The sequence below is a fragment of the Onychostruthus taczanowskii genome, unplaced genomic scaffold (assembly GCF_017590055.1).
Source record: "Onychostruthus taczanowskii isolate IOZ18803 unplaced genomic scaffold, ASM1759005v1 scaffold37, whole genome shotgun sequence".
Taxonomy (NCBI): domain Eukaryota; kingdom Metazoa; phylum Chordata; class Aves; order Passeriformes; family Passeridae; genus Onychostruthus; species Onychostruthus taczanowskii.
In genome coordinates this window covers 9083519-9094148 of record NW_024501126.1, presented here as the reverse complement: position 1 = coordinate 9094148, position 10630 = coordinate 9083519, and positions in this window count along the sequence as shown.

Below are 10630 nucleotides of genomic sequence, written 5' to 3'. Positions count from 1 at the left end.
CAAGACTGCTGCCTTAAGTCACAGTAATTTTCCATCCTGGCAGCAATTCAGGTCAGTAACTTCTTTGAAAGTTTGGTAACAAAAACATGGTTCCACTTGGGTTGTTATTCAGGCAAGAAAAATAATTTTTTATGGGTGTTTGTTAAAAAACAGGATCCCATCAGACAGACTAAGTTCTTGGGAACAATGTTTCTGATGAGTTCAAGAGGAATTTAGCTCAGGTGTTATTTCCTTTTTCTTTCAAAAAAGTTCATTTTTCCTTTACTCCCTGACACCCACACACATCTCCTGGGGCAGACAGGAATCACACTACTGATATTTACCATCTGACCAACAATAAGGGGGACAGGAAGAGGGACAGGGCCAGACTTGCCAGAGGTTTCGGAAAGGGGAGAACTATAGTAACCAATCTAGTAGCAAAAGGAGGCTTAAGAGGGAATACTTCAATTAAGCACAAGCAGACAAAAGGACAACCACTATACAGGATTATGGGGTATCCCTCTGCACCCCACTGGGATATTAAATACCTCTGTTAAATGCCTGTACCCCAACACACAGTGGGGAAAACAAGCAGGAGGAGCGAGAGCTCTGTGTGCAGTCACAGGGCTTTGACCTCACTGCAGTTACAGAGATGTGGCGGGATAGTTCCCACAGTGCAACTTTGCCACGAAGGGCTACACGCTGTTTAGGAGAGACAGACCAGGAAGGCACGGTGATGGAGTTGCCCTCTAGTGAGGCAACACTGAGAATGTATTGAGCTCTGTCTCAGGGTGGATGATGAGTGAGTCAGGAGCTTATGGGTCAGGATAAAAGCGCAGATGAGTAAGACTGACACTCTGGGTGTTTGCTCCAGGCTGCCTGACTGGGAGGACAAAGTGGGTTAGCTCTTCTACAGGCAATTACAGCAGCCTCAAAGTCACAGGCCATTGTTCATGTGGGGGACTTCAACCACCCTGACATCTGCTGGAAAGCTACACAGCAAAGCACAAACAGACCATGGGGGTTCTGGAAAGCACTGATGATGACTTTCTGCCACAGGTAGTGGAAGATCCTGCAAAGAATGGTGTGCTGCTCGATTCATACACAAACAGGGAAAGCTTTGTTGGACATGTGAAGGTTGGGTGCAGCCTCAGCTGTAGTGGCCATGAGATTGTGGAGTTCAGCAACAGGTGAGGAGGAAGCGGGCAGCAAGTAAGATTACAACCATGAACCTCAGAAGAGCTAACTTTAGCCACTTCAGGGACCTTCTTGGAAGAATCCCACAGGAACAGGCCTTGCAGGGAAGAGGGGTCCAAGAGAGCAGGTCAGTATTCCAGCATCACTTCCTCCAGGCTCAAGAACAATACATCCTGATAAGCAAGAAATCAGGCAAAGGGAGCAACACACCTCTTGGATGAAAAAAGAACTGCTGTCATTACTGATGCATACATGAGAACTATGCACGAGATGGAAGCAGGGTCAGGCCACTTTGAATACAGAGAGGTAGTCAGAGGAAGCAGAAATGAGGCAAGGAAAGTCAAGGCCCATCTGGAATTAAATCTGGCCAAGGATGTCAAGGAAAAGAAGGGCTTTTTCAAATATATCAATAACAAAAGGAAACCAAAGAATGCCGTGGGACTGTAACTAATAGAGGGGGGTCCCTGCTGAAGGCCTTCTTTGTATCAATCTTCACTGACAAGATCAGCCCTCAGGGACCTCTGACCCTGGAGACAAGGGCTAATGAACATCAGGAGGAAGACCTTCCCTTAGTCAGGGAGGATTTGGTCAAAGAACACCTAGGCAAACTTGAGATCCACAAGTCCACAGGCCTTGATGAGATGCATCCATGCATCCTGAGAGAGCAGACAGGCATCACAGCAAGGCCGCTAATGATCACCTTTGAAAGGTCATGGAGATCAGGAGAGGTGCCTGAGGGCTGAAAAACAGCAAAGATGACCCCAGTCTTAAAAAAGGGCAAGAAGGAGGACTCAGGGAACTACCAGCCAGTCAGCCTCACTTCAATCCATGGAAAGGTGATGATGTGCCTAAATCTGAAGTGACAAAACAAAGCTGGGAGAAGTGACCAATACCCCAGAACACCGTGCAGCCCTTCAGAAGGACCCCGACAGGCTGCAGAGATGGACAAAGAACTGCCTGAAATTCAACAAGGGCAAATGCAGGGGCCTGCCCCTGGAGAAGAATAACCTTATGCACCAAAACAGGCTGGGGCCTGACCTGCTGGAAAGGAGCTCTGTGGAAAAGGACCTCATGGACCTCATGACAGTCCTCATGGACAAGAAACTGTCCATGGGGTGCATCAAAAATAGCACTGCAAGCAGGTTGAGGGAGGTGATCCAGCCCCTCTGCTCAGCCCTGGTGAGGCCACATCTGGAGTGCTGTGTCCAGTTCTGGGCTCTTCAGTACAAGAGAGACAGGGAGCACCTGGAGCAGGTCCAGCAGAGGGTGAAAAAGATGATTACAGGACTGGAGCATCTCTGTTATGAGGAAAGGTTGAGGCAACTGGGCCTGATCAGCCTTGAGCAGAGAAACAAAGTGAAGTCTTATCAATGTTGATAAGCATCTGAAGAGAGAGTGTCAAGAGGATGGAGCTAAGCAGTAGGACGAGGCAGAAACTGATACACAGGAAGCTCCACCTGAACATGAGGAAGGACTTATTTATGGTACAGGTGCCTGAAAACTGGGGCAGATTACCCAGAGAGGTTGTGGAGTCTCTCTTCCTGGAGATATTCAAGAATTTCTTGGACAAAATCCTGTGTCATATACTCTAGGGTATACGGATGACCTTGCTTGAGCAGGGAGGTTGGACCAGATGACCACTGTGGCCCCTTCCAACTTGATCCATCCTGTCACTTCGTGAAACATCCTCTCATTTGAATGCATTAGAATTAAAAACCAGTAGGTTCTGATGGAATTCCGTCTTCAAGTCCAGTTTTCTCAGTCATAAGGAAGGCTCTTGCATGCACTCTGCACAATCCCATATAAAGGAGACCATCTATTCTGCATTCTGAAAGACATTTCCCTTTTTTCTTATACCCTGCCTTCTGAGAGAGTATTTTCCCATCCATGTTACCACATTCAGATATCTAGGTACAGTGCCAGTATCCAGCTTTCTCTTTCTAGGCATTTCTCTCACGAGGGACTTCTCAGTTTACTAAACCTAACATCACACCTAATGTTTTTACTTAGATCACTCTTTCTACAAATAAAGCCAAAATGTCCAAACTTGCTGATTCACAGTAATTTTGATTCTTCCTCAACAATGACAACTCTAGTATGAGCTTGCCTGTTCCATAATCTCTAAACAAATGCTAGATTCAAAAAGCTTGTTGGCCTGCTTGGCCTGCTCTCACACAAAGTTGACCGAAGAGTGGAGCTAAACCTATAAAGTCATTATTGACTCTCCACCACACATAATCAAACAGGTAATGCCATCTAAGAGATTACAGTAATTAGCTCCAAAATTAGATACATGAAAATCAATTGTTCTTATGGATCTTCTACATGGCATGATTAGACAGACAGGAAGATCAGCACAGTTTGGTGCTAAACACCTATAAATTGTTGCATAAATATTTTATGGGATTGCTGTACAGTACTATTTCTGGCCTAAAAACACTTGTTTTAAGTGGCTTAACTGGCTTTGACCATAGCTGTTGAGCCATATATTTTCTCATTCCTGTAAACTTCCTTGTCCCAAGTCCTAAACACTTACATCAGAAATACTATTCTTTCTAATAACTCAAGACATATAAATAATTGCTAAAATGAGTGTATATAATTGCTACATTATCTCAATTCTATAAAACCTGGATTCAGAAAAGAACAACACTGCATTTGAGCATGGAATATTTACTACTGTCCTCTCATATTTTTGCTAAACAAAAAGGAATATCTGATGTGGGAGATATTAGAGCTTCCTGATCATGATCTCTATTACAGAAAATGTAAAATTGAAACATTATCCTTCCATTCATTAATTCATTGTTGAGTTTTACTCTTAAAGCTTTGAGTTCACAGGCATCAAGAAGCATAACATCTAGCAGTGAGGGAAAAAAGTCCCATACACTAGCATTTTTGAATAAGAAGCAGCATCAACACTCATATATTTTTGTCACTATTTTGTTGAATTTTTCATCTTATGCCACCTGGTATTATGCACCTTGTATTGGGTTTGCATGGCAAGGTCTGGTAGTGGCAAGGCGAAGAAGGAGGGGAATTACAGGGGTGGCTTCTGTGACAAGCTGCCAGAAGCTTTCCCTGTGTCTGCAGAGCCCATGGCTGCCATCTCCAATGCAGACCTGCTGCTGGCCAAGGGCGAGCACATCAGTGATGGTGATAGTACCTCTGGGATAATATACGTAAGAAGGAGAAAAAAACTGCTGTGCAACAACAGGTGGGAGACAGGAATGAGAACATGTGGGAGAAACAGCACTGCTGACACCAAGGTTAGTGAAGAAGGAAGGGGGGAGGTGCTCCAGTCACTGGAGCAGAGATTCCCCTGCAGCCCATGGTGCAGCCCATGGTGGGTTAGCTGTCCCTCTGCAGCCCATGAAAGTCATGGTGGAGTAGAGATCCAGCTGCAGCCACCTGAGGACCCCTTTGGGGACCATCCACATTTGGGCAGCTGGATGCCCAAATGAGGCTGCGACCTTGTAGGAAACCCACACTGGACCAGCTTTAGTGGCAGGATTTGTGACCCCACAAGGGGCCCTGCCTGGAGCAGCCTGTTCTTGAAGGATTGCACCACATGGAAGGGACCCTATGCTGGAGTAGGGGAGGAATGTGAGGATTCCTTCCTCAGAGGAGGAAGGAGCAGCAGAGACAATGTGTGCACTCACTGCAGCCCCCATGCCTTGTTCCCCTGCACCACTGTTGGGGGGAGGAGGAGGATGACAAATCAGGAGTAAAGTTAAGCCTGGGAAGAAGGGAGGCATGGGTGGAAGTTGTTTGGAAAATGGTTTTAAGATCTGGTTTTATTTTCTCATTTGATTGGTAAATAAACTAATTTCCCAGCACGGAGTCTGTTTTGCCTATGACAGTAACACAGTATCACAGTGAGTGATCTCTCCCTGACCTTATCTTGACTGCTGAGCCTTTCATTGTATTTTCTCTCCCCTGCCCAGTTCAGGAGGGGAGTTATGGAGTGGCTGTGTGGGCATCTGGCACAAAGCCACAGTCAAGCTACCACATAGTTTTAGCTTACAAGGTCTATCAGGTCCCATGTATTCCAACTGCCCAACAGATAAATATTTCAGTGGAACACAAGAGTATTTTGAAATGCACAGACTTGTACATAAAATACTTCAAACACATGTCACAGTCCTAATTGCATTTTGCATATCGCAGGACAACACTCAATGCATTCCTGTTTCATAGTTAAATATTATATTGCAGTTAAATAAAATAACAAAGAGGATGTAGTTTCAAATACATTCCTCAACAGAGACCTTAGGGATGCTGCAAAAGCTAAGAAGGTGTTCATCAAAGGAGAAAACTGTTTGCCAATTTTTAATTTGAAAGTCATTCTACACTTAAATGGTAACTAGGAAAGTTATCAGAGCTTAGTGAAAAGATGCAGGAGAAATTCTACAAAAGCATGCATAAAGCTTCAGGATGAAATAGGATTAATTAAAAGTGCATGGTACATATGTCACCTATGACACCAGTCTTTAAAGAGTTTTGAGGAATCTAGGCAATTAAAGACTTTTAGTGTTAACTACTCAATATTATAATCAAGGAAATAATGAGTGGACACCTGAAGAAATATGATCTATTAAGAAGGGACATCATAGGTTCTGATTAATAAAGCTCTGTCCTAGAAGTCTGCTGCAGTTCTCTGACAGATCTCTGAATGACAGCAGTCTGCTTTACCCAGATTTCAAAAACTGTTTTGGCAAAATTCATCACCTAAGGCTTAAAGGAAGCTATGTATATATATAAGAAGTCCTGATGTGGGTAAATAATTGGCTAGAAGATAGGGAACAGACAGTAAGAGAAAACAATCCATTCCAAACAAAGGAAGGACATAATTCCTGAGGTTCAGGAGAGGCTCTAAGGTCTTCAGTTTATTGTACAGTGAACTGGAAAATGATGAGGAGCAAGCTTAGAGTTTAGTGATGACATCAACTTATTCAGGAAAGCCAGGATAAGGGAAGACTAAAAAAACCTGCATGACTTTAGGAAACTGAATAATTGTCCAATGAAATGCCAAATAAATTCCAAGTAGACAAAGTGACGCAGGTGAGGTGATGGGGAAGCCCAATACCAGAATGAGCTGTACAGCAGGCTCTGAAGTGAACATTAGCACTTAGGGACAAAATGGTGATGTTTCATTAGTTACAGGAAAAAAATAGAAAAAAAAATGAAGCAGTGTTTAAAAATTATTACAAAAGAAAACCATGGCACAGTGTTATGAAACTATTCAAATCTTTGATCTGCTCCTACTTCTAACAAATGCAGAGATGATGCGACTAGAACCATACAAGATTTCTTGTTGAGAAATCTTATTTCAGTTATAGAACTGAAAAAAATTCAGGAAAAGGGAAGATGGATGTTCAAAGTCATACCTTATTAAGACTGACTATGACACAAGAGTGCTGCAATAGTAAGAGTGACTAAGACATAATTCCTCAGCCTCAAAGCAGAGACAAGTAGGAAAGTGCCATGGATATGACTGGGCAAAGAGTCTATAATCCTGCACTAATTATAGGTTACTAGTAGGACACGGGAAGTAATTCTTCTCCTCCTTCTATGATTTGTGAGACCACATATGGAATACTTTGTCCAGTTTGGGCCAACCCAAGACAAGACACATGCTGACATACTGGAAGAAGTCTAGAGGGCCCCTGGAATGTCAGTGGCACACAGCCGATGACATAGAAGGAAAGGCTGGGAGAGCTGGCTTCGCTCACTCTGGAGAACAGGGGTTAATAGGGATCTACTTACAGAGTACCTGATGTGTGGTTATAGAATGGATGGGGACAGAGCCCTTCCCTGCAAGGTGCAGAACCAAATTAGAGGAAATGGGTGAAATAAGAAATTTTGAATAGATAATAAGAAAATATTCTTCACAATGAATGTGGCCAAATGTTCAAACAGTTTGCCCAGGGTGCATTGCAGAATCTCTAGCCCTCAGAAATGATCAGAGCTGATCTGGGCATGACACAGAGCAACACGTCACAGCCAAGTAACAGGGGTGCTGAGTGTGTATGTGCAGAGAAAGGTCAGATCAAATGTCTTACAGGCATTCCTTCCAAACTAACCCAGTCTGTGATCCTGTGAGGAAATGAAGCTAATGGAAAACAAGCTAAAACAAAAAAGAAAAAGGCAGGAAATTCATTCCATTTTGAGTTGGAATCCTCAACTGAATTCAATACTTAATCTATGTTGACATCAGCATTTTCAAACATATTTCAGAAGCATTAGAACGCTTTTATATTTGTAAACTCCTTTGAAACAGCCACTTCCAAAGCTTTCTCCTTGGTTTTCATCCATTTTTTACACTGTAGTCCCTAGCACCAGACCCACAGTCCCTAACCTAATTCTGTGCATTACAGCTCACCCATGCAACTGCTCACTGGTTGCTAGTCCTAATTTTCCCATCCCAAATTCAAACTGCACACAAACCTTTTAAACCCTGGCAGGCAAAACATCAAAGTACAGGAAGATCAAAGCCAGACAACCTATTTACTTTTTTTTTTTTTTTTTTTTTCCTGAAAAAGGCATCTAAACTTTCAATGGCTGGGAATGAAGTATTCATTTCTTCTCCCACATTAATGTTTTTACCAGAGTGCTTTCAGTAAAATGATTCATATAAACCAAGCCCAAGAAAAATCAACAGCAAGAAAAGGAGAACTGGCATCCATCAAACATTCTTTTTTTCCATTAGCTAAATTACAAAACCTATTCTGGAAGAGCTTTTCACTAATTTCTGTTCATATCCTTCATGGTATATGTCAGTAAAGCACAGGTCAGTAATCTAGAATGGATGCAACCTTAATCAAAATCCAAAAGAATTCCCTTATTTGTAGTCTACCCTTTCCACAGAAACCTCACCTCATCCTCCTTCACCCAGATTCCACCCCTCTTTCTGAGGAGAGGGGGGATTTTTGAACACCAGTCACTGAAGGGAGTGTCACAGAGAGTAAAAATTTGGGGCAGGGGGAATATACAATCATCCTCAAATGTTTAAAAAAAAGTGAAATATTGGTAAAGGAGGATTGCCTCAAACCTGCCACGGTTATAATCCTTAGGGAAGTGGGATTACATTGCCATTATCATACAGTTGGTTAAACCCAAATTTTAACCCCAGTGTGCTTTCTGAATCTAATTATCCCATGGTCACTTTAAAAGTTCATGAGGAACATCTGACTCCTTCCCAGGCTTACCTATTAACTGTTTGGAGTTAGCTAGATCTGGGTGCTGGATAGAACCGCCCACATTGCTGAAATAACTGAATGCTAGCAAGGGAAAGCAAATTGCCGATGGCTAAGCTGGGGATGGTTTGTGCAAGTTATGGGCAGTGTTCACTAGAGCAGCAGCTTGGCATCCTGTAATGACCTGAATAAAGGGTGAGTATAGGAGAAACTCTCTCATTTGTGCCCATCTCTCTACCTCCTTTTCCTTGTAAAAAGGCTGGCTTTTCTCCTGTGGACTGTTAAGATTTCCTGTTAGGATTCCCTCTGCTCCCTCTCTCAAAACCAGGGAAGCAAACAACTACTGCTCAGCCTAGGAAAGCATGAGATGCCCAAGTGACAGCGGGAGGAGTGCTCAGAAAATGTGAGCAGCTGTTTGCACGCACAGGAGACAGCTGCCTGCTTTCCAGCACACAGAGAACACCCAGTTTTGACCAAGGCTTTTTAGGAAAAATTTTTATTCACCAGCACAAAACTGAAGCAAGACAACAAAGTATTATTGCCTTGCTCTCTTGATGCCTTGCTGCAACTACTTCCCTTTCTTTTTCATGTGTATTTCAGGTTACTGGAGGAGCCAGTCTCTTTCCTTTTGCTCTCTCAGACTTTCAGAGACAACACTTAATCACATTTTAGCTTTAGCTCAGGTAGGTCTGCCTGGCTCTGGGTTTTTAGACATAAGAGCATAGAAGTATAACTAATTAGCAGAAAACTAAAATGTCCTTTAGAAAAACGTTAATTGCCTGTGTAGCATAAGATTCTGTATCTTTCCTCTGAGGTGCTAGAGAGAGCATGTGGAATAATAAAAATATCCTTCCCAAAGATATTTGGTGAAAACACACAGTAGACTTGAAATCCACAATGCTACAACTTAATGCTGTAATTTTATTTTGCCTTCTTTTACCTCAGAGAGAGAAAAAAAAAAAAACAACAAAACAAAAAAACCCCATTGACCTTCAAGTGAGTGTGACTCCTTTTCCCATTAAAAAACATTCTAATGGGGTAGCTCAAGCTTGATACAGATGTCAATTCCCAATCCAAAATTATTATTATTGCTCTTGCAGTAAAAATTATTTTATTTTACACACTTTGCCCTGTGAAACACTTCCAATGATTCCGATTTTTGGCTCTTCTTATTCAGCAACAGATGCCCAAGTGACAATTCTCACCAGGCATGCTCCCCAGAATTCAGATTCCCAGCAGTCACATCAGCTATTACACACATCACCAGCTTGAACACAATGCCATGCTTCCATCTGGAGCCTGGGGCTGGCCAGAGAGGTAGCAGGACAGATGACAGGACAGCATGGTCTAGATTTTAAATATGTTTCTTGGATATTTAAGATGCAGATGTAAGCCATCAAACTTCCACAGGCTCCTTTGTGGTCTTAGAAGCTACCAGTATTATGACAACTTACTTCTATATGTTTTTTTTAGGATTTTGGGGGCTGTTATCTTAGAATCATGGAATCACAGAATGTCAAGGAGCTGAAACAGACCTTAAAGATCATCTAGTCTCACTTCCCCTGCCATGGGCAGGGATACCTCCCACTACACCAAGCTGCTCCACGCTTTATCCAGCCTGGCTTTGGATGCTGCCAGGGAAGGAGCATCCACAACGTCCGTGGGACACGCCTTCCAGCGTCTAACTACCCTCACCGCAAAGAATTTCTTCCTAACGTCTAACCTAAATTTACCCTCTTTCGATTTGAACCCATTACCCCTTGTCCTATTACTGTAGTTCCTGACAAAGAGTCCCTCTCCAGCTTCCCTATAGGCTCCCTTCAGATACAGGAAGGTTTCTATAAGGTTTACACACGATCTCCTCTTATCCAAGCTGAACAGCCCCGATTTCCTCAGCCGGTTTTCACAGGGGAGGAGCTCCAGTGCCCTAATCAACTTGGCGGCCCTCCTCTGGGCGTGCAGCTGTGCTTGCCTGCGGCACATACACGCGAGGAGCAGATGAAGGACAAGTCCCACTGGCAACACCTTCCGCTGGGCTTCACCTTCCCACATCTAGAAAGCACCTGGGTTGCCCAGCTTTCCCCAGCAGGAGCCGGAACGCTCACGCCGCTCTCTCCCTCAGCCCGGGAAAAGTCCCGCCAGGGGCGGCAGCCTCGGGCCCGCCCGCTCCCGGCACCTCCCCCGGGCCCGCCCACCGGGCGCCGCCCCCGCGGTACCTGCGCGGAGGCGGGTGCGGGTAACGCGGGGGCAGGCCG